Here is a 25,781-nt window from a genome sequence, read left to right on the forward strand (position 1 = left end):
GAGAAATCCCTTGATGAGGTACTTAAAATAGAGAAAAAAAAATCATGAGGTTAATTATCATCAATTTTGCAGATGGTGGGTCACTTCTCCAAAGCCCTCTCCCCTGGGTTCCTGTCCTGCAATTGCTGCTAATAATGTTAACAAGGGTAATCGTTAGTGGTTATGAACATTATCAAAAAACAGTGTGAATATTTTCATTTTTCCACATGGTCAGTGCTTTCTGACCAAAAATTACTGGCAACTGAGCTAAGAGGATAAGTGAATGGCTAAAGCCCTGGAAGTTCCAGACAGTTAAATGCCCTACAAAGATGTACATATTTTTCCTTCTTGGAGCCATTTGTTTACATTCTATGGGATGGTCAGCATTGCCCTTTTCTTCCTACAGAGGACTTGTTTAGATTCTATATTTGAGAACAAAGGTTTTTCTCTCCCTCTTAGGAGGGAAGCAGATGTCTCACTCCCCATATGAGCTCTGAGATTCATAATTTCAGGGTTTTTCTTGAATGTTCAGATCTCACTTTTGCCTACACAATATCTGCCCTCCTCATGTTGCCCTGTGAGGAATTAGAGCATAGGAAACTAATGCTAGAATTACCAATAAGTAAGTAATCAGTTTGCCTCTGATGCAGAAAGCTTGTGATTACTGTTAGGATATAATAAATACATGTAGATATTAAAAATATATCAAGTTTTATGATATTCCAGTTACTGTGCTGAGTGATCTGTGTACAATATCATATTTAGTCTTCACAATAACTGTATGTGGTAGGTATTAGAATTGATTTATAGATAAAGAGACTGAGGGTCAGAACTAATAAGTAATCAGCCCAAGGTCACTTTGCTCTTATTTAGTGGGGATGAACTTCTAACCGAAGTCAGACTGACTCTTAATCACTCTCCTAGAATGTAGATTTTGATACCAGAGAATGTAGCTTCTTAATCTCTCTGTTAGACAATGTAGCTTCTTGATACCATATTTGATTCATCAATGTATCCCTAAAGCCTGGGAAAGTGGGTGACACTCAGTAGGTGCTCAGCAAACATTTGTTAAATGATTGCTCTACTGCTATCAGGCGTTCAGAATGTGGGTAACATTCTTATTAAATCTCAAGTGGCAAGTTACCGACAGAGCCCTCTTATGGGATACTGATTTAATTTAATTATGCAAAATTTTTCACAGGTTTTAAAGAATAGATTACAAAATATTTAAGACCTTAAAATAAGCCACAGGTAGAAAATGCTCAGATATCGTGTAGATGATAAACTGAATTCACTACAATGGAGTACATGAAAAGCATTTCTGTCATACACCCAACAAAAGAATAACGTTGTCTTCTAACAGAGTAAAGATTGATTTCCTTGTGTAATGATTGGTATAACAGTTTCCTAAGAAAATAATAAAATTTAGTTCAATTTGGCTGGTTATATTAGAATACAACGTACATGAACAAAATTTACATACAAATAGAATGAAGGGAGTATTGTGACTTTGGGTAGTCAATTTATTTACTGCATATTTTCATGTAATCCATTAATTACTACAATAGATTGTGTTAAAATATGTAATCCAATCCTCAGTCTTGTTAACCACCTATACAATATGGAGTTTGGACCTATATCTTTGGACATACAGAAACTGAAACAAACTGATTTTAAATTTTATTTACTAAGATAGCTCTCTGCAATTTAAGATTTACAGAAGCCAAAGAGCAGATGAATAATAAATTTGGATACTGGCTACATGGCTGTGATAATTAATGCCAAACTAGGGAACAACTTAAGCTAATGGAAAATATAAACAGAGGTTTAATTGGACTAAAGGGACTCCTAGTGATGTTAATAATGGATTATGAAACACACAAAAAAAATGTCCTCCAGCAACCACTTTCAGTAAAACAGTGGACCAAAAGAATGTTCTATTTCAACCTCATCCATATATGCACGCTACATTTGCTGTTAAATTAGTGACTTTACTTTTTATTTATTATATCATTAAGCTCAGGGACCCATATACATTTTTAATTATCACTTTACCATTGGCATCCTGTAGGATGTACGATTAATTTAGAAAGACAGAAACATGATTGTTTCTTTCACATAAAGAAAATCATGGACTTGATAGGTTTTTCTCTGGGTCAACAAGCAAAAATTATGACATTTGTTCTGATTCTTTTTGAGCTTATCTTTTTATCCCATATTGTAAACAGCTATTGAGTGTTAACTGGAAATTAAACTTAAGGGACTTCAAAAGTAGAAACCTATGTCACACTTCTCTTTCAAGTCTTAGTGCTCTCTTCTTTCTATCTTATTACCATCTTCTGCTTTCACTGTATTTGCATTTTTAAATATAAACATTTTAAGCTCTTTACTCCTGGACTTAGAGTTTATATCCTACCAAATCTTTAAGATTTGCTCTCCTGAATTTTGTTTTTTAAGTAAAGGTTCGCATTGAATAACATGTCAACTTTTTGGAGCTGGAAATGGGTCAAATGTTGGATCTGAATATGGAGAAGATTTTTATCATTCGAAAATCTGGAAAGAGAAGTGAGGAGAAGGTTGTTCATAGTCATGATATATATGGCCAAGTTGGGAAACTGAACATCTTTACATTATAATCATGGCTTTGGTTAAAATAGAAATTTTCTGAAACGGAGATGGCTTGTGATAATCTAACTGGGGAGCAAAATGAACCAGACTGAGGACATGTTGGTTGTATGTCCCTAAAAATGGCATAAAGAGGATAAGTTCCAGAGGCCAGCAACACACTCTGAGGTGTTAAACCAATATCCTTTGTTTACAATAATAGAAAAGAGTGGTAAAATAAAGGCTGGTACAATATTTTCAAAGCACAAAGAGTGGCTCTTTCAGAAAATCCACATTTGCTGGAAATGGTCTATTGATGATGCAAGAGGCTGGGACAGAGACCTCACACTGTGAACAACTGAAGAGTTGACAATTCCTACACACTGGAGAAGTAACAAAGGAATAGTAAGTCAGTCATGTTGAAATTCCTGCCATCTGGAACACAGTCCTATACTTTTCTTTTACGTAAACTTCTGCTAAATATTTGCTTAAATAAAAACCAAGTTTGTTTAAAATAGAATAACAAATAGAATCCAAAATAAGATATCAGCCACCATAATATGGAAAAAGAGGAGGGTTTAAAAAAGCAAAAGCAAATAGCAGACAAAAACCACTCACCAGAAAATGGTTAAAAGCAAATAAAAATTACAATAAAATGTTCCCATGAATTAAGAAAATTAATTCTGAAGCAAGAGTATTAACTGAAGACAAAGAAATTCAGATAAGTAATAATAAAGAGATTATAATAAGTAAAATATTAAATATGAGCCAAGCTGGCAGATCTCAAGAAGAAAATAGAAGAAAAACAATTATTGAACTAAAGGAGAAATTAGAAACAACTGAAAGGGGTTCCTGGGTGGCTCAGTTGCTTATGCGTATGCTTTTGGCTTAGGTCATGATCCCAGGTTCCTGGGATCAACCCACAGCAGGATCCCTGCTCAGCGGAGTTTGCTTCTCCCTTTCCCTCTGCCTCTGTCCTGGCCTTTTCTCTCTCTTTCTCTCTCACTCACTTTCTTTCTCAAATAAGTAAATAAAATATTGAAAGAAAGAAAAGAAGGAGAAAGGAAGGAACGAAGGAATGAAAAACCAAAGGATAATTGATCAGTAAGGGACATGGAGAAAAGAAAAAAATCCGCAAAATCAAATGGAAATTAATACAGAATTTAAAAGGTTAAGAGAAAAGGATAGATATGGAAGATAGGCAAGTGAAATCCAATGTATATACAGGCATATCTCAGAGATACCATGGGTTTGATTCCAGACCATAGGAATAAAGCAAGTATCACAGTAAAGCAAGCCAAATTAATATTTTGACATTCTAGTGCATATAAAAGTTAAGTTTATACTATATAGTATTTTTAGTGTAAAAATGTGTATATCTTAATTAATACTTTGTTGTTAAAAATGCTAATTATTGTCTGTGCTTTCAGAAACTCAACCTTTTAGCTGGTGGAGGGTCTTGCTTTGATGTTGGTGGCTGCTGACTGATCAGGCTGTTGTTTGCTGAAGGCTGAGAGGGCTGTGGAAATTTCTTAAAATAAGACAATAAAGTTTGGTACATCAATTGTTTTTTCCTTTCATGGAGAATATCTGTAGTATGTACTGCTATTTGATAACCTTTCACCCACAGTAGAACATGTTTTAAATTTGGAGTCAATCCTTTCAAACCCTTCCACTTCTTTATCAACTAAGTTTATGGAACATTCCAAATTCCTTGTTTTCATTTCAACAGTCTTCACAGCATCTTCACCAGGAGTAGATGCCATCTCAAGAAACCAATTTCTTGGCTCCTCCATAGAAGCAGCTCCTCATTTATTCAAGTTCTGTTATCCAGTTGAACTGGATAAGTTCATCTTCAGGCTCCACTTCTAATACGGGTTCTCTTGTTATTTCCACCATATCTATAGTTACTCCGCCCACTGAAGTCTGGAACCCCTCCCTCAAAGTCATCCCTGAGGGCTAGAATCAACTTCTTCCAAATTCCTGTTCATGTTGCTATTTTAACCTCCTTTCATGAATCATGATTTTCTTAATGACATGTAGAATGGTGAATTCTTTCCAGAAGGTTTTGTTTCCATTTACTTTGCCTAGGTCTACCAGAGGAATTATTACCTACAGCAGCCTTATGAAGGGTATTTCTTGAGTAATAAGACTTGAGAATTGAAATTAGTCATTGATCCATGGGCTGCAGAATAGATGTTATATTAGCAGACATGAAAACATTAATCTCATTGTATATCTCCATCAGAGTGTTTGGGTGATCAGGTGCATTGTCATTGAACACTGACATTTGAAAGAAACCTTCCCCTTACCCCCACCCCCCACCCTCTGGCATTGGATCTCCACAGTGAGCTTAAAATATTCTGTAAACCATGTTGTAAGCAGATGTGCTGTCATCCAGGTTTTGTTTTTCCATTTATAGAGCACAGGCAGAGTAAATAATCAGCCTAATTCCTAAGGGCCATAGGATTTTTGAAATGGTAAATGAGCATCAGCTTCAACTTAAAGCCACCAGTGGCATTAGCCCCTTATAAGAGTCAGTCTGAACTTTGAAACTTTGAAGGTAGGCATTGAGTTCTGAAGTCTTAAATGGTGTCTTCTTCTACAGACGGTTATTTTGTCTACACTGAAAATCTCTGCTTAGTATGAAAACCTTCATGAATTCTCTTAGCTAGATCTTCTGGATAACTAGCTGCTAAACTTCTACACCAGCACTTGCTGCTTCACCCTGCACTCCGATGTTACGGAGATGACTTCTTTCCTTAAATCTCATGAACCAACCTCTGCTAGCTTCCAACTTTCCTTCTGCAGCTTCCCCACCTCTCTCAGCCTTCACAAGACTGAAGAAATTTAAAGTCTTGCTCTGGATTAGGCTTTGGCTTAGGGAATGTTGTGCTGGTTTGATCTATCCAGACCACTAAAACTTTCTCCATATTAGTAATAAGTCTGTTTTGCTTTCTTACCATTTGTGTGTTCATGGAGTAGCACTTTTTCTTTAAGAACTTCTCCCTTTAAGGGGCTCCTGGGTGGCTCAGTGGGTTAAAGCCTCTGCCTTCAGCTCAGGTCATGATCCCAGGGTCCTGGGATCGAGTCCCGCATCAGGCTCTTGGCTCAGCAGAGAACCTGCTTCCAATCCTCTCTCTCTGCCTGCTTGTGATCTCTGTCTGTCAAATAAATAACTAAAAATTAAAAAAAAAAAAAAGAACTTCTCCTTTTCATTTATAACTTGATTAACTGTTTGGCACAAGAGACTTACCTTCCAGACTATTCTATCTTTACTTCCTTTCAAATCTTATTTATTTATTTGTCAGAGAGAATGAGCACAGGCAGAGGCAGAGGGAGAAGCAGGCTCCCTGCTGAGCAAGGAGCCCTATGTGGGACTCTATCCCAGGATGCTGGGATCCTGACCTGAGCCAAAGGCAGCTGCTTAACCAACTGAGCCACCCGGGCGTCCCCTTCCTTTCCAATCTTAATCATTTCTAGCTTTTAATTTAAAATGAGAGGTGTGCAATTATTCCTTTAACTTAAACACTGAGAGGCCATTGTAGGAGTTATTAATTGACCTAATTTCAATATTGTTGTTTCTCAGAGGCTAGGGAGTGATAGGGTAATGGCCATTCAGTGGGGCAGTCAGAACATTCACAACATTTATTAAGTTTGCCATCTTACATGGGCATGGTTCATAGTGCCCCTAAATGATTATCAGAGATCACTGATCAGATCACCAAAAACAAATGCAATAATAATGACAAAGTGTGAAATATATTGAGAGTTACCAAAAGTGACATGGAGATAGGAAGTGACCAAAAGCTGCTGGAAAAAGGGTACCAATAGACTTGTTCAGTGCAGGGTTGCCCCAAACCTTCATTATGTTATTAAAAAAAAGGGGGGGGGCATCATACTTGCCAATTGCAATAAAGCAAAAATGAAATATTGGAGAAAATTGATAAGAAAAAAATGTGGGTTGGAAGGTTGTCATGATTTCTGTTAGAATTGGCTGTGTCTTTCTTTTTCATCAACCTGGGAAACTACCATTTAAATATTTAGTGAATTTGTGTATTTTCTTTCACTCCAACTTTTGTTTTTTTGGCTTCCCTTCCTCCCTCAGTGACAAAACAAATGGCACAAAAAGATTTAATTCACAAAGAAAGAAAAACAAAAGAAATAGTTTCCAGCCTAACAGGTTTGTTAGGCAGCCAGGGTGTCTAGCATGCTTGCCAGTAAGATATAAAAACTGGCAACAATTGTTCCAGTTTTTGTCTCTGGTTTCCTAGTTTAGCTGAAAAGTAAAATATTAGATAGTACTTTAAATACTTAAATATTTTTGTAAGGAAAGTATTTTCCTGTTTTCTAATATGTCATTCTTTTTTGATCCAAATCAATAATAAATGCATGCCTTTGTAATTCAGCTTCTCTAGTAAAGATATTTTTTAAAAAATCACAATTCTCATTTGTTCACTGTTTAATAAAATAAAAGCTTGATAGCACATTTCAGCCACTAGAAGAATGTTAAGAGTAACTTGTGAAATATTTAGAGTCCAGTCAGTATCTCGAGTCCAGTAGCAGTCTGTTAAATAGGAAAGGTAACTAGGGCATTAGCCAAAAGTTCTAATAGTGTATAGGTACCTACAGATGTTAATATAAAGCCTAGTGGCACAAATTTCAGAATCAAAAGTGGTTTTAAGATCTGTATTAGTTTCTTAGGGCTACCATAACAAAGTACCACAAACTGTGTGGCTTAGAGCAAAGAACTAGTCTCCCAGTTCTGGAAGCAGTAAGTCTCAATTCAAGTTGGCAGCAGGGCCACATCCCCTCCGAAGGCACTGGGAAAGGATCTGCTCCAGGATCTGCCTCTTGCCTAGATCCTAGTAGCCTCACATCCTCCTTGACTTGTAGATGGCTCTCTTTTCCCTGTGTCTTCACATCATCTTCCCTCAGTGCCTGTCTGCGTTTGTGTCCAAATTTACCCCTTTTTTATGAGAACAACAGTCACAACATTGGATTCGGGCCCACCCTAATGACCTTATTTTAATCTTAAGTCTGTAAAGACCTGGTTTCCAGTAAAATCACATTCTGAGATGTGAGCACTAGGATTTCAACATGTTTTGGAGCATATAACGCAGCCCACAATAATCTACCCTCCAGCTCCCCAAAATTGATGTTCTTCCCACATGCAAGATATATTTACCATCTCAACATCCTGGTGCTGGAAAGCCTTTGACATTCTAGCATCAAGTTTCATTTAAGCATTATCAACAATATCACCTGACAATCCCAAATCTCATCATCTAAGTTATTCCAATTAACTCTGGTGAGAACTAGGGTGTGATTTATCCTGAGCCAAATGATTAAGTTTACTGATAAAAACTTAGGGGAAGCAATCTGGCTCTAGAAGAACCAAGTCCAAAAACCAAAAGTACCAAAAAAAAGGTACAAAATAGCAAAATCTGGGGATAAAATATTTTTTAAGTGCTGCAGCAGTGAGAAGATAGCAACAATTTTGAGCCAAAGCTCTAGAAATGAATTTATCATGTTCTAGTTCTCTGAAGGTATTTTACTTACTTAACCTGGAAACAAGATTTTATCTGTATAATAATAAGAAAAAATATAATCTATTCTAGTATCACGCAGCAAAGCCCAGTTGAACTTTAGCACTATTCATTGAATCACTCTCAGTACACCCTATCCAGGCTGTTCCAAACTTACAGCTAGTTGTCTTCAAGTTTACTTGTAGAGAAAATTTCCCCCTCCTTTTTTAAAAAAATAGAATATCCATGAATATCATATATCATACTAGGTTTTATTGAAATGTAATTTGATAAATACTTTGTTGAATGTATCTGAAATAAGAGATTATGCTTCCACAAAAGGTATTTTTTTTCATTCTTACACAAGTTAGAATTTAGTGTTACACAGAAGAGCTCATGCTTATTTTACAAGTGCTCACACTGCTCACACTGAAAAGCCCAGTGGTGTTCCATCAGTTACAGAGAAGCAGAAAGGGGTGTATTCAGGATCCCTAATTGCCTTTGCATCGGGTTGAGACAACAGACGGTAGTAATCTAATGTGAGAAATGTGGAGAGGCATTCAGAGGAAAAGACTGAATATACAAATGAATTATGGGAGACCATATATAACAATAAAACTCTAGGGGCGCCTGGGTGGCTCAGTGGGTTAAAGCCTCTGCCTTTGCCTCAGGTCATGATCCCAGGGTCCTGGGATCGAGCCCTACATCGGGCTCTCTGCTAGGCAGGGAGCCTGCTTCCTCTTTGCTCTCTGTCTGCCTCTCTGCCTACTTGGGATCTTTGTCAAATAAATAAATGAAATCTTTAAGGAAAAAAAAAAAATAACAACAAAACTCTAACTGCAGCCTCTGCAGCAGTCAGCCTAGAATGGTCAGGACCTGGTCAAGGACTTAGTTGCCTGGTTTTTAACCCCTACTTCCAACTCCAGACAAACCAGAAAAAGCTCCCCATGCTCCCCTGACCAATCCCCTAAGATGTGCCCTTTCCAGTCAGTGCATCTCCAGCTTCCCTATGCCAGCAGCTTCTAATCAGGGTATTTCCAGATCCTTCCTTTATTTCGCTATAAAGCTTTCTTACTTCTTTGGCTGCCTTTGAGTCTCTGCCAAAGGCAAGTGATGGTGGCTGACTTCTGTGCTGTAGCAGTCTGAATAAATAGCCTCTGCTTGTTCTCATTTGGGTGGTATTCATTTATTCCCACAGAACACTTCACCTTAAAAGCAGGAGAAAATGGCTCAGATGAAAATCCAGACCTGGAGTCATTTCCCCTTAAGTGCAGCAGGATACCGCTGCCCACCCTGGTGAGTAGTATTCACTAAACAACACCATTATATTGATATTTGGGGTACCATTATGAAGCTAGAAGATCCTTATCTTTTGTATTTGCATTTTCAGGTAAGAATATGCTGAAAAAAGAAATCAGAGTTATTTTAAAAGCATAGAGGGAGCTCATTGGTATTCACTTGTCACATATTTGCTGTTTGGAAGATGAAGAATGATTATGGTTGAGGTGGGGCAGTGCAAATTCTGAGTGCTCAAAATAATCTAAATGATCCCGAGTAACTTCATACATTTCAAAATGCCCACTGTAGCTAAAAATGCCATCCTTCAAAATTACATTTTTAAGTGATCTCTAAAATCTTTTTAAAGGATGCATGAATTCTGTTTAAACTCATCAGTCATGTATCACGCTTATGCACTACAGACTCTAAGCTCAGTTCACAAGCCAAGATATCTGTACACAGAAATACAATATGAGGTGGAAAATGTCACGCTGATGGCATTTTACCCAGAACTAAAAACTGAATCACATCAGCAAATTTTCATTTTAATGTGTTCAAGTTTGTCCATGAATTTTCCCAGGCAAAGAAACTCATTAAGTGTGTTGAATGTTTTTGAAAAAAAATTTTGAACTCCTAAATGGTTCAGTAATTGATTACTAGGAATTATTTTATCAGAGTCATTAAAGAGCATGAACTTAAGGTCTAATAACTAAGGCCTTACCAACAAAATACTTGGGTAGGATGTACATAGGAGGCTCTCTCTGCCTTGTAACCTAAATGTGTATATCTCCCACAGGATCTATAATATTTCAAGGCAAATATTTGCATACATGCCTACCTTTTTCTAAAGGATCTCGATTTCCTCAAGAATAAACACAGTGCCTTATTAGTACTTGAGTATCTCAGTGCTTTGCTGCCAGACTAAAACATAGTTGGTACTTAATAAATGTGGAATGAGTGAATAAATGAATGAAAATGCCATTGTGTTTACTTCCTGCCCTTGGCATTGAATATAATTTCTGGCAGTAGATACTGGGAATGCCTGAAAGGACATAATGGCATGGCCGTATGATTTGGTAAAAACTGAGTTACCAGTCCAGTGAATATTAGCTTTGAAACTTTAAGTGAGAGAATTATGGAAAGGTTGACTTCTTTCTTAAGTTTCTAGTTCCTATGGAGAGGAAAAAATACAGTTGACCTAGAGAAAAATGGCAGTCTAAAGCAAATTTTGCCAATAGTTTCCAAAACCTTTCATTCCAACTCAACAGAAGCAAGAAATACTATGCTTTGGGAGAATTAGGAGATTGGCTTGAATTTGTGATGGAAATTCTGTTAACAATTACATAGGAAAGATAGAGGACAGGTCTATAGATTTTCAAGAGCCCCAGGATAAAGACTGTATATATTAAGCCTATTGGCTAACCTTAGATTTTGCTGATAAATAGAATTACTTAAGGAAAATGTTGCTGGGTGTTAAGTATGTTTACTTATACTCTATATATGAACAGATGTTTGAAAGGACCTTATGGAGGAGACTGTGGGGGTGATTCGTGCATCACATAATAGTTGAACACTAAAAATAACGAGATATCTTATACCTCTGCGATTATTTATTTCTTTGAGACAACAGAGTGATTCTCAATTCAGCACTGGCATGAGGTAGGACCTCATGCACTTACTGAACCTTATCTTCCTCCTCTTTCTAAAAGACAGGGTCATGCTTGATTCTTTGAAACATTTTCTTTTCTTTTTTTTTTTTAAAGATTTTACTTATTTGACAGACAGAGATCACAAGTAGACAGAGAGGCAGGCAGAGAGAGAGAGAGAGAGTAGGGGGGGGGAGCTCCCTGCAGAGCAGAGAGCCCGACTCGGGGCTCGATTCCAGGACCCTGGGATCATGACCTGAGCCGAAGGCAGAGGCTTTAACCCACAGAGCCACCCAGGTGCCCCTAAAACATTTTCTTGTTCTAAAATTTTAAATTCTTTAAGAACGAAAGCTCTAATGGAATAGAAGCATTGTTTCTTACATCTAATTTTCTTAATCCTGAGCCACTACAAGAAAGGCATCACATTCAGTTCTAGATTATATTGTCCCTCCATGGAAATCAAATAATAAATACAACTGTACTGAAAAGATTTATAATAGAAAAATTATTGTTATTTGCTGCTTGTGTACCAAAAATATGGGGTGGTTATTCTTTAAAGAGCTGAACTTTCTGGTCTTAGTTTTATTTGGCTATAGGATTAGAAACCTGATTTCTGCACAGTTTATTTTACATCCAACTATTAATTCTCTCAGAATAACAGAAATTTTTACATCAGTTTTATAATTAAGTACAAACATTTTACATGGAGGGATCTTACACTGTCAAAAATTTTTTAATATTTGATATATTTGCCTAAAAATTCTCTAACTTTTTATAAATCAAATACACAATGGTCTCTTATTTGGAAATACCTACAATAATGAATAAGTAAAACTCCTGAAGTTCTGACTACAGTATGAAAATATTGAAATTTAGGGAAAGAAATGTTTTCTGACTTCTTTCTGAATATTATTCTAATGTAAAGGCATAGAATCATAGAACTTTAAAGATCAAAGTAACTTTCGAAATTACAAAGTCCAGAATTCTTACTTTTTATAAGATAAAACTGATATTATGGCTGCTTAAAAAAAAGATAATATTGGGCTTCAGAGGAAGAATGATACTTCGATGGGGCCTCAACTCTTCAGTCTGATCTTCAGGGGAGCTCCAGAAACCCTATTGTGTTGACAGAGGATCGGGATTTATCAGGATCAGAAAAACTGGTTCAGGCTTGCCTAACTTTTAAGAGACGATGCCATAAGGCAAAATCCAATATATTAATTTGAACTAAAGATTTTTGTACTATAAAGCAAATACAAAATCACATCAGTTGATCTGCTTATTTTCTTCCTTTAAAAAATCTACAAGGAACAGTACTTGTTGAGGATAATGCCAGAGCAAAGGATTTTAGTGGCTGTTGTCACTGAGCTACAGGGACAGTTAATCTGTTTACACTATAAAGATATGACTTAAATCCACTACAAACAGGCTGTTGCCCTAATTCTCCAACAAAACTGATACTGTAAAGGTTACTAATAATTTCCGTATTGGTATATACAATAGTCAACTCTCAGTTCTTCTTTTACTAGTCGTATCTGCAGCAAATGAAAGCTGATGATCTCTTTTCCTTGAAACTGTCATTACCAGCACATAATCTTCCAGGTTTCCCACCCCACAGACTGCTCTTTCCCTGTCTTCTATGTTGTTTCCTCATCCTTTTTTCTAATTTCTTAGCACAAGTTCCCTCAGAGCTCAGTCACTGAACTTCTTCTCTTCTGTGTCTACATTCACCATAGGGCAGTAGTTTCCAAAGTGTGGTCCTCAGACTAGCAGCATCAGCATGACCTGAAAACTTGTTAGAAATGCTAATTTTCGAGTCCCTCTAAAGACCTAATTAATCAGAAACTCTGGGATTGGGGCCCAGCAATTTAGTTTTAATAAGCACTTCAGGTAATTCTCCTGAATGCTAAAGTTTGAAGAACATTTCCCTAGGGGATTTTATAGATTTTAACTTACTAATACCATTTGTAAACTTTGGCTTCTGGTTATTTTAATATATGTAGCCTAGTCTCCTCTGAATTCTAGATTTATATATCCATTGCTAATATGATTTACCCACTTCTATGTATAATAGGTGGTTCTCAACAATTATTTGCCAAAGCTAAGCTTCTGACAAAACAATTCTTTCCACTTGTAGTATTCCCCATTTCAGTTAATGGCCAAAACTTCCTTCCAGTTGTAGAAGCCCAAATTCTCGAAGTTATCAGTGATGTCTCACTTTCTGTCATGCTCCATATCTAATTTATCAGGAAATTGTGTTGGCTCCACTTTTAAAATATGTACTGAAAAAAGGCTACATCTCATTATTTCCACTACTACCAGCCTGGTCCGTTCAGCATCATCTTTCATCTGGATATGTGCAATAGCATGCCAGCAGGCCTCCCTCCATACCTATCTATAGTCTGTTTTCAACACAGCAACTAGAATGATTCTTTTAAAATAGAATTTGGAGGGCGCCTGGGTGGCTCAGTGGGTTAAGCTGCTGCCTTGGGCTCAGGTCATGATCTCAGAGTCCTGGAATCGAGTCCCAGAGAGCCTGCTTCCCTCTCTCTCTCTTTGCCTGCCTCTCCATCTACTTGTGATTTCTCTCTGTCAAATAAATAAATAAAATCTTAAAAAAAAAATAAAATAGAATAGAATTTGGAAATTCAGTTTCACTATAATGGTACAGTACAAGCACATTAAAGCCAATCTGCCTCATTACAACCAAGATCTCTGAACAAAATACAAAGATAAAAAGAAACCAAAGCTACCTGTAAACTTTCAAAAACAAATGAAAGGGAGCAGATTATGTGAGGAAGATAAAATTCAGAGAAGCAACTTGGCTGGCTGGAGGTGTTTGCTTTAGTTTCTTGTAGGCATTGCTTCAATTGTTTGGTGATTTTTAGTCACAAAGGAGACTATCAACATGAGCAGACAAAATTCCCCCATCTTTCTGGGGGAGTAAGAAGGTAATCTTGTTGGAGAAAAAAAAAGAGATAGGGGTAGCCTAATTCTGTGTGTGAACCTGAACACAGCCCAAGCCTTTTCTCTGAGTTACTGATACATGAAATGAACCTGAAACAGTATGTCAAGAGCTTTGAGAAGTGACACAAAATTTGGACAGCCACAGAGGGCAATACAGAATTCATGTGTGAACCTAACTCAGTTGATTGGCAGTTAAATCAACAACAATGTGAATGTTTTATAAAGGATTATAATAAGACCCAAAGTATTTTTTTTTCTTTTTTTGACCCAAAGTATTTCTATAACAACATTGAAAACACAGGATACAATTTAAATTATTAATATGCAAAATAATAAATAAGTAGTAGCTGGGTAAATAAACAACATGCTAAAATGTGGCCATTAAAAAAAAAACGAAACACTATTAGTAAATGCCAACCCTGAAATTACATATATCTTGGAACCCAGACAGAGACTTAAGGTATGATTTTAACTATGCGCCATAGTATAAATGAAAATGCTCTTGAAAGGAATTTTTAAAATGGGAGGTCTCAGCAGGGAAAGAAACCAAAAGGAATAACATTGAAAGTTGAGGTGGAAAAACACAACATCAGAAATAAAAATCATGCTGTATGGGCTAACTATAAAGATGAAAATGAGAGCAAAATGAGTCAATGAACTAGAAGATTTAGCTCAATTTAAAGAGTCCCATCTGAAGGACAGAAAGAAAAAACTTGAAAAAGAACAAAGATTCAAGGACATGCATGACAGTATCAAAAGGTCTAATAGACATGTATGGAGAGTCCTGGAAGGAGAACAACAGGGGAGAAAAAGAATTGAAGAAATAATAGTAGAAAACTTCCAAATTGTGTTAAAGACATATAGTTATAGGTGAGCAAACCACAGATAAAGTTAACTGGAAAACAAAAACTTGCCAAATCGTATTATAACTGAACTGCTAAAGAAAGAAAAAAAAAAAGACATAGAAATATCAAATGCTTCTGGCAAAAATAGATGTACTACAAGCATAGAAACAATTATTTGAACAACTGAAATTTCTCATCAGAAACCGTGGAGTCTAAAAACAATGAAGCAATACCTTCAAATGCAGAAAGGAAAGAACTACCAGCCCATGATTATATATTCAGAAGTATTCTCCAGAAATGCAGACAAAATAAAGATATTTTTAGATGAACGAAAACTAAGAGACTATCAAACCATTACTGAACATCCAGATTTTTACATACATACATTTATACTTCAAGTTGAAGGGAAATAGCATCACTGAGAAATCTGAATGTTCAGAAAAGCTTGTAACAAAATCAGCTCTTGTAACAAAAATGGTAAATAGCCTGTTTAAATTAAAATTTAAATAGATGTGAAGAAATATATACATAGATAAAAAAGATAGTAAAATTACAAAGGTCAATGTGAAGATGTTTCAAGTTTCTAGAGTTTACATAAGTATGGTATTAACTCGAAGTAGATTTTGAAAAGTTGGTATGCAAATTGAAATTCCAATTCACAGCTAAAACTATGGATATTAAAAGATATATGTTAACAAGACAGGAGACAACATATGTGGGCAAGGGTGTGGAGAAAGGGGAACCCTCTTACACTGTTGGTGGGAATGTAAGCTGGTACAGTCACTCTAGAAAACAGTATGGAGGTTTCTCAAGATGTTAAAAATAGAGATATTCTACAACCCAGCAATTGCACTCTGGGTATTTACCCCAAAGATACAGAGGTAGTGAAAAGAAGGGGCACACACACCCCAGTGTTCTAGCAGCAATTCCACAATAGCCAAACTGTGGAAGGAGTTGAGATGTCTTTCAACAGATGAATGGATAAAGATGTGGTTCATATATGCAATGAAATATTACTCAGCCACCAGAAAGGATGAATACCTACCATTTGCACAGACATTGTTGGAATTGGAGGGGATTGTGCTAAGTGACATAAGTCAAGCAAAGACAATTATCATATTGTTTCACTCATATGTGGTACATAAGGCATAGCGTGGAAGACCACAGGGGAAGGAAGGGAAAACTAAATGGGAAAAAATCAGAAAGGGAGACAAACAATGAGGGACAAACCATGAAAGACTCTGGACTCCAGGAAAGAAACTGAAGGTTACAGAAAAGAGGAGGGGGAGGGGGTAACTGGATGTTGGGTATGAAGGAGGGCATATGTTGTGGTGAACACTAGGTGATTTATGCAAATAATGAATCATTGAGCACTACATATAAAACCTATGATGTACTATATGTTGGCTAACTGAACATAATAATAAAAATAAATAAAAAATTAAAAATAATTTTAAAATATATAAGTTAAAAAATAAGAGCTAAGAAGTAAATTAAACTGAAATAAATGGAAAATTTTAAATAATACACTGTAGCAAGAAAGGGGGGGATAGGGGAACAAAAAGCAATGAAAGTAGAATACAAATAACTTGATAATCAAAATATCACATTAATTACATTAAATCTTAATGGATAAAATACTTGAATTAAAAGGCAAATGTTGATAGAGTCTATCAGTAGGAAGGTACTGCTATATTCTTCCAAGTGTTTAAACATAAAGGTACAAAGAATGTGGAAGTAAATAGATCAAGGATGTCAGTATTATGGTGGCAAAAGGTAACTCTTTTTTCCCCTCATCAGCAGCAAGAATTCAGCATCTATCCACAGACAACGTACCTTTGAGGGAATTCTGGGATTCACTGCCACATACCAAGGGATGCAGGAGAAGTCTCACCCACCCATTCACTGGGTAATAGATGGAGAAACTTTATATCCAGCTATGAATCCTTCAAAGGCCCATGAAATGTCTAAATCACAGTCTGAGAGTCCTTGGAGAGCACTGACTTAGACAGTAACCAATGGGTGGGAGAGCATTATCAATAAATAATTACTCTAAGTGTAAATGGATTGAATCATCCAATCAAAAGGCATAAAGTGGTTGGATAGATAAAAAATAAGACCAGACAATATGCTGTCTAACAAAAACTCACTTCAGTTATAAGGACAAACATCAGCTCAAAGTAAAAAAAAATGGAGAAAGATATCTCATGCAAGTGGAGACTAAAGAAGAATAAGAGTAGTTATACTTTTGTTAGAGAAAATAGAATTTATGCTAAAACTGTAGCCAGAGAAAATAAGGTCATTATATAATGCTAAAGGGATAAAAACACCAAAGAGATATAACAATTATATGAGGATATATGCAGCCAACATCAATATCTAAAGCAAACACTAATGTATCTGAAGAGAGACATAGAAAGAACAATAATAGTAGGGACTCCATTATCCCACTTTGAATAGTCAAAGACAATCCAGTCAGAAAATCAACAATAAACTTTGAAGTTGGACTGTAATTTAGACCAAATGGACTTAGAAGACATATACAGAACTTCCACCCAACAGCAGCAGAAAACACTGTCTTCTCAATTGAGGTTAAATCTAGATAATAACACTCTTTGGGAGAGATCCATGATAGGTCACATAACAAGTGTTATGCAAATTTAAGAATATTGAGATAATACCAGCCATCTTTTCTGAGCACAGAGGTATGACCCTAGAGTCATTAATAAGAGAAAAGCTGTAAAAATCACAAATATGTGAAAATTTACATACTCCTGAACATTTAACGCATCAAAAAGTAAATAAAAAATGAAATAAAAATTACCTTGAAACAACTAAAAATGGAAACAAAACATAAAAAAAAAACAACAACAACAACAACAAAAAAAACATAGAGAGGCACCTGGCAGCTCAGTCAGTTAAGCATCTGACTATTGGTTTCAGCTCAGGTTGTGATCCCAGGGTCATGAGATCAAGCCCCATATTGGACTCCATGGTAAGTGCAGTCTGCTTGAAATTCTCTCTCCCTCTCCCCCTCCTGCTCATGTTCTCTCTCTCTCTCTAAAATAATAAATGTTTTTAAAAAAACATAGGATCCTGTAAGCAATTCTAAGAATTTTATAGCAATAAATGCCTACATTATGAAAAAAGAAAGATCTCAAATAAATAACCTAATTATATACCTCAAAGAACTAGAAAAGAAAAAAAAAAGCCTCAAAATTGGCAGAAAGAAGGAAATAACAAAGATGAGAGCACTAATAGAGATAAAGAAACAATACAAAAGATCAATAAAACTGGCTGCTTTTTTGAAAAGATAAACAATACGGACAAAGTTTTAGCTAGACTAAGGTGAAAAAAGACTCAAATCAGTAATAAAAGAGGAAACAGTATAACTGATACCACAGAAATACAAAAGATCATAGAGACTGTGACAAATAATTACATGCCAATAAATTGGATAGCCTAAAAGAAAGTAACAAATTCCTAAAAACACAACCTACCAACTATGAATCCTGAAGAAATAGAAAATCTGAACATAACAATTAAAACTGTAATCAAAAAGATCTCAATAAAGAAAAGCCCAGGACCAATGGTTTCACTGGTGAATTCCACCAAACATTTAAAGGAAAAATAAAGCCAAAACTTCTCAAACTTTTTTGAAAAATTGAAGTGGGAAGAACATTCCCAAGTCCATTCCAAAAGGCCAGCATAACCTCATACAAAGTCTAGATAAGAACACTATAAGAAGAGAAAATTACAGACTGACCTACCTGAAGAATATAAACACAAAAATCCTCAACAAACTATTAACAAACTGAACTGAATTCAACAGCACATTTAAAAATCATACAATAGGACACCACAGTCAGCAGGATTTATGCCTACAATGCCAGGATGGTTCAACACAGGTAAAAGAATAATAATACTATACCACATTAATAGGATGGCAGATAAATCATCTGACCTCTCAAAAGATGCAGAATAAGCCATTTCCTAAAATTCAACATCTCTTTGTGTTAAAAACTCTGAAAAACTCGGTATAATAAAGGCCATATGTGACAAGCTAACAACTAATACTCAGCAGTAAAACATTAAAAGCTTTTCCTCTAAGATCAGTAACAAGACACGGGTGCCCGCTCTCACCACACCAATTCAACATAATATTGGAAGTCCTAGCCAGAGCAGTCAAGCAATAAAAGATACCCAAATTGGAAAATAAGAAGTAAAATTGTTTCTGTTTGATGATGATATGATCTTATATAGAGAAAATCCTAAATATTGCACAAAAGCACTACTGGAACTAATAAGCAAATTCAATATAAATGCAGGATTCAAAATAAATATACAAAAATCAGTTGCATTTCTATACACTAAAAATAAAACATGTGAAACAGAAAGAAAACAATTAGATTTACAAGGGCATCTAAATAAATTAGAATTAAATTAACCAGAGAAGTGAAAGATCTGAACACTGAAAACTAATAGACTTTGATTAAAAAATTTAAAGGAAACAGGGTGCCTGGGTGGCTCAGTTGTTAGGCAATTCCCTTGGACTCAGGTCATGATCTGCAGTCCTGGAACTGAGTCCCACATCAGGCTCCTTGATCTGCAGGGACCCTGTTTCTCCCTTCTGCCCCCATTATTATGATCTCTCTCTCTCTTATTCTCTCTCAAATAAATAAAATCTTTTAAAAAAGAAAGTAAAGAAAACATACACAAATGGAAACATATTCTATGTTCATGGATCAGAAGAGTTATTATTATTAAAAAATCCATACTACCCAAAACCATCTATAGATTCAGTGAAATCCCTATCAAGATTCCAATTGTATTTTTCACAGAAATAGAGCAAGCAATCCTAAAATTTGTATGAAACTCAAAACGACTCGAGTAGCCAAAGAAATCCTGAGAAAGAAGAGCAAAGGTGGAAGTACCCATCATGGTTCCTGATTTCAAACTATACTACAAACCCATAGTAATCAAAACAGTATGATATTGATATAAAAATGGTCACATAGACAAATGGACCATTATAAAGAACCCAGAAAGAAACCCTAGCATATTCATCAACTAATATTTGACAAGAGAAACTAGAATACCCATCTGGGGAATAATAATCTCTTCAATAATTATATTTGGAAAATTGGGTAGTCACATGCAGAAAAATAATATTAGACCCCTACCTTACAGTACTCACAAAAAACATTAATGGAATGAAATAAAGACTTAAACATAAGATCTGAAATCATAAAATTCCCAGAAGGAAGCAGAGGGAAGCTTCTTTGAAATTGGTCTTGGCGACAATTTGTGGTTGGTTTTGCCTTTTTGTTGCACAAGCAACAAAAGCAAAACTGAGTAAGTGAGACTTCAGCCTAAAAAGCTGTGCACAGCAAAAGAAGCAGTCAACAAAATGAAAAGTCAACTTACAGAATAAGAGAAAATAATTGCAAATCATATACCTAATAAAAGGGTAATACCCAAAATAAATAAAGAACTCATGCAATAGAAAAATATCTGATTTTAAAAGGGTTGCTGGGGGGAGGGGGCTTGGGAGAAGGGGGGTGGGATTATGGACATTGGTATGTGCTTTGGTGAGTGCTGTGAAGTGTGTAAACCTGGTGATTCACAGACCTGTACCCCTGGGGATAAAAATATATGTTTATAAAAAATAAAAAATTAAAAAATTTAAAAAAAAGTGGATAGATAAACTGAATAGACATTTATCCAAAGACTTACAAATGATCAAGACGTACATTAAAAGGGGGTCAACATCAGTAAACATCACAAAAATACAAACCAAAATCACTATGAAATATTACCTCTTGGCTGCTAGAAGAGTCGTTATTGAAAATGACAAGAAATAACAGTGTTGGTGAAGATGAGGAAAAAGGGGGATTTTGTACACTATTGATGAGTTTGTAAATTGGTACGACCACTGTGAAAAACAGTATGGAGTTTCCTTAAAAATTAATATATAACATGTATAGTCATAGTATGTGTTATATATATTATAAAAAAGAGATCTGAATTCCTATATTCTATATTCACTGCAACATTATTCACAATAGCCAGCATGTCAAAATAACCTTAGTGTACTTAAACAGATAGGTAAAGTAGATGTGTTATATATATTACACACACACACGTAAATACGTACACATACACAATGGAATACAGCCATAAAAAATATAGATGAATCTTGAGGACGTTATGCTAAGTGAAATAAGTCAGACAGAGAATGACAAATACTTAAGTGCAAAATTTATGAAAGCCAAACTTGTGGAAACAGAGTATAAAGCTGGTTTCCAGGGGCAGGTTATGGGGAAAATAGGGAGATGTTTGTCAAAGGGTAGAAACTTTTAGTTACAAAATAAATTGGTTATGGGGATACAGCATGATGATTATTGTTAATAATACTGTATTTTATCTTTGAAAGTTGCTGAGACTAAACCTTGAATGTTCTCACCGCCAATAAGAAATGGTAATTATGTGATGTGTTGGAGGTGTTAGCTAAAACTCTAGTGGTAACCATTTTGTAATATGTAAGTATATTAAATCAACATGTTATATACCTTAACCTTATGCATGTTATATATTGGTAATATCTCAAAGCAGAATAAAATCCAAAACTTAAAAAGAAAAAAAAAAAAAGAGAGAGAGAGAGAGAAAGTAAATAGATCAAAAACATATCCCATGAAAACTGTAATAAAAAAGCTAGAAAATCAGGGGCGCCCGGGTGGCTCATTGGGTTAAACCTCTGCCTTCCGCTCAGGTCATGATCTCAGGGTCCTGGATCAAGCCCCGCATCCACATCAGGCTCTCTGCTCAGCAGGGATCCTCCTTCCCCCTCGGCCTGCCTCTCTGCCTACTTGTGATCTCTGTCAGTCAAATAAATAAATAAAATCTTTGAAAAAAAAAGCTGGAAAATCTATTCAATATTAGATAAAATAAACAGAATATTACTAGAGATATGAGGAATATTTCATAATGATAAAAGAGATAATCACCAAGCATAACAATTTTAAATTCACGTGTGTCTCAAAATACAAAACAGAAATTGATTGACTAGGAAGGAGAGATGGACAATTTTATAATTATAGCAGAGAGTTTTTAGACCCTGTCTCAGCACTTTACAGAACAATAAAGCAAAACATTAGTACATACATAAAATATACAAAAACATTATCCACAACTTTAAAAAATTGATATTTATAGAACACTACACCGAACAACTGCAGAACACAAATGTTTTCCAAGGATAAATGGTACACTCACCAAGATGGATGACACACACCAGGCCACAAAAGACTCTTCATAAAGGTAAAGGATTGAAATCATACAAATTGTATTCTTTGACCACAGCAAAATCAAATCATAAATCACTATTGCTACTAAGGTATCTCAGAAACCAGCTAACTAGATCTGGAAGTTGAACAACATACGCTTGACCCATGAACAATAGTCAGAAATCCACATATAACTTTGATTCCCAGAAAGCTTAACTACTAATAGCCTGTTACTGGAAGGCTTACCAATAACATCAAGTTGATTAATACATATTTTGTGTATTATATGTAGTATGTATTATATTCTTAACAAAGTAAGCTAGAGAAAAAAAATTTTACAAAAGCATAGAACACATTAACTGTATGTTACTGAAAAAAATTCACTTAAGTGAATCCATGCAGTTCAAACTGAGGTTGCTCACAAGTCAACTATATTTTTAAAAAGTTCATGGGTCAAATAAGAAATCACAAGGAAAATAAGGAATACTTCAAAATAAATAACAATGAAAATATGTTATATAACATTTGTGGAGTACTGCTAAAGCAGTGCTTGGATGTAAATCTAGCATTTTAAGTGAAGAAGAAGAATTGGAAAAGAATATTGACCTGGGATAATGCATTACCAAGCTAGAAAACGGAAAGCAAATTAAATTCAAAGTACGTACAAGGAAAGAATCCATAGAAGAAAAAAAGGAAATGATAAAAATAAAACCCCAAATCAGTAAGATAGAGAGAGCAGTGACATCAGCAGAATAGTGGAACAGGAGGTTCCCGGCTCTACCGCCCACCAGAAACACCCACAGAATAAAAGACCCTCATGAGAGCTCTGGAATTCACATCAGAGCTTATACAACACCTTGGTGCAGAACACAGAAATGAGAAATAACAAGGCATTGAAAGGCATAAGAACAGGTTCACCTTCCTTGCATGACCTCTCCCCAGACCAGCACAATATAGTACTGAAAGAGATCCCCTGTGTCAAAGAGTTGTGTAGATTAAATAAATAAATAAATACTTTAATAAAAGTAATTGAAAAAACAGTAAAATAGAAAAATAATACTAGAAAAAATGAACAAAGCTGAAACTTGGTTCTGTGAAAAGATAAACAAAATTAATAAATCCTTTTTTAGATGAATCCAGAAAAGAGAAATCATCAATATCATGAATGAGAAAAGAAAAAATGAGTACAGTTACCGTAATCTACTAAACGGAAAATAAGAGTAAATCATTAAACACTGTAAGCTAACAAATTCACTAATTTTGGTGAAATGGACAACTTTTTGAAAAAAAATGTCACTTGTAAAACTGATACGAGAAGAAACAAAAAATCAGTTTAGAGCTATATCTAACTTAAAAATTGAACTTTTAATCTAATACCTTCCCCAAAGAAAATTCCAGGTCAAATGGTTGTGATATTCAAGGAAGAAATACTGCTGATGATACAGAAAGATTTTAAGAAACTTGAAGAGTGATTTCTACCCAACAAATTTTGAAAGTCCAGCATAACCCAAATACCATGATCAGAGAAAAGTATTACAATAATAGAATTGTATCCCAATTTCTTCATGAATATACATGTAGAATTCTTAAAGAAATATCAGCAAATTAAATACAATAATATATAAATAGCATAATATATCATGAACAAGTAGTGTTTATACTCTGATTAAATATTAATCAGTGTAATTCAACATATTAAAAAACAAAGGAGAAACACCAGATGATCTTTCAGTAAATTCAGAAAGAGCATTTGACAAAATTTACCAGCAGTTTGTAACAAAACCCACAGCAGACTAGAAATAGGTGGGAACCTCCTAAAATTGATAAAGTCTATCTGAGAAAAACTGACAGCCAACATCCTACTTGGTGAAAGTTTGAATTGTTTCCACCTGAGATTGGGAACAAGTCAACAATTCCAGTTCTATCCAGCATTGTATTGGAGGTCTTAACTGTTGAGTAAAGAGTCAGGGAAGAGGAAGCTGGGAAAATATAAAAGGCGTAACGATTAGAAAAAAATAAGAAAACTTTTCCCTTTTGTAGATGATTTGAGTAAGTAGAAAATCTGAGGGAATTGACAAACTAACTAGATCTAATTAACTGAGCAAGTTCACAGAACATAGTTATTTTTAAAATATCAATTTTGATCTTTTATAGAATACTCACTGTGGGAAGATACCATTAGAAAGGCAAATCTCAAGTCAATCGATAGATTCATTTCCAGAATGTCTTAAAAAATTGACTCACTGATTCCAAAATACATAGAGAAATGCAAAGGATATAGAAGATCCAAAAACAATTATGAAAGAATAAATTTGAAGAACTACCTTACTTGATTTTGAGACTTATAAAGCAACAATATTTTAAAATTTGGTATTGCTTAAAGATAAACATGTAGATTAATAGAATAGGATAGAATATCCAGAAATGGATCCACACAGATATGGTCAGCTGATTTTCAATAAATGCAGAAAGGCAATTCAGTCAGGAAAGAGAAGTCCTTCCAGCAAATGCTAGATCAATTGCATATCTATATTAAAAAAAAAATCAGCCTCCATCTCGCCCCATACACAAAAGCAGTCAGAAAAGATCACAGCCCTAAATATAAAACATGAAACTGTAAAAATGTTTAAACAGGAACACGGGAGAAAATTTTTCCAAACTTGGATAGGCAAGATTGTCTTAGAACACCAACACACACACACACACACTCTCTCTCTCTCTCTCTCATACAAAAATGAAACATTTTCCATTAAGTTCATAAGCTTCTTATCTGTAGTACATAATGTTACAAAAAGACAAGCCACAAACTGGGAAAAAACATTTACAAAATATATATTGTATAAGGGGGCCTGGGTGGCTCAGTTGGCTAAGTGTCTGCCTTCTGCTCTGGTCATGATCTCAGGGTCCTGGGATCAATCCCCACATCGGGCTGTCCACTCAGTGGGAGTCTTCTTCTCCCTCTGCCTCTCCCCCTAGCTTATGCCCTCTCACTCAGTCTCTCTCTCTAAAATAAATAAATAAAATATTTATATTGAATAAAAGTCTCTTACAGATACATAATAAAAAAAAATAAACTCTAAAGTAGAGAACTGATTTGAGTAGATTCTTCATAAAAGACACACAAATGACCAATCACACATAAGATGCTGTACATCATTAGTCATAAGAGAAGTGCAAGTTAAAAACACAATACAGTATGATTACACTTCAATCAGAAATGCTAAAATTACAAAGATTGACCAGACATAGCATCTGTAAGGACACGAAGCAACTAGTGTTTCTCCTATACTGCTAGTGGGGATTTTATATAATAAAGCCATTTTGAAAAACTGGCAGTTTCTTGAAAAGTTTAACATACAACTCCCATGTGTCTCCAGCTTTTCCGTGTCTAGGAAACAAAAAATATATGTCCACACAAGGATTTAAATTTTGAAGTTTTCTCAGCAAAACCCAACATAGCCACTTTATATAACAGTTCAGTCTTCTGTTCTTCCCTGCAGTCTCTATCCACTGCATCTCTCCTACTTATTTTTCCCCAGAAATTATCACCTTGTAACATTTCTTATGTGTATTATCTAACCCTTATTAGAATATAAGTTTCATGAATATGGGGATATTTTTCTGTTTTATTCTTATATCTTCAGAACC

General features: G+C 35.2%; 1 long non-coding RNA gene across 1 annotated transcript in view; it reads left to right on the top strand.

Moving 5' to 3' along the window:
- The window catches only part of LOC309855382, a 276,759-nt gene that overhangs the window by 50,561 nt on the left and 200,417 nt on the right, over window positions 1-25,781 (top strand). Inside the window, exon 3 of the long non-coding RNA XR_014306767.1 lies at window positions 9,310-9,407. This is a non-coding gene — a long non-coding RNA (uncharacterized lncRNA). The remainder of the gene's footprint in view (window positions 1-9,309; window positions 9,408-25,781) is intronic.

Source organism: Mustela nivalis, assembly GCF_964662115.1.
Source record: "Mustela nivalis genome assembly, chromosome: 20".
Classification (NCBI taxonomy): Eukaryota; Metazoa; Chordata; class Mammalia; order Carnivora; family Mustelidae; genus Mustela; species Mustela nivalis.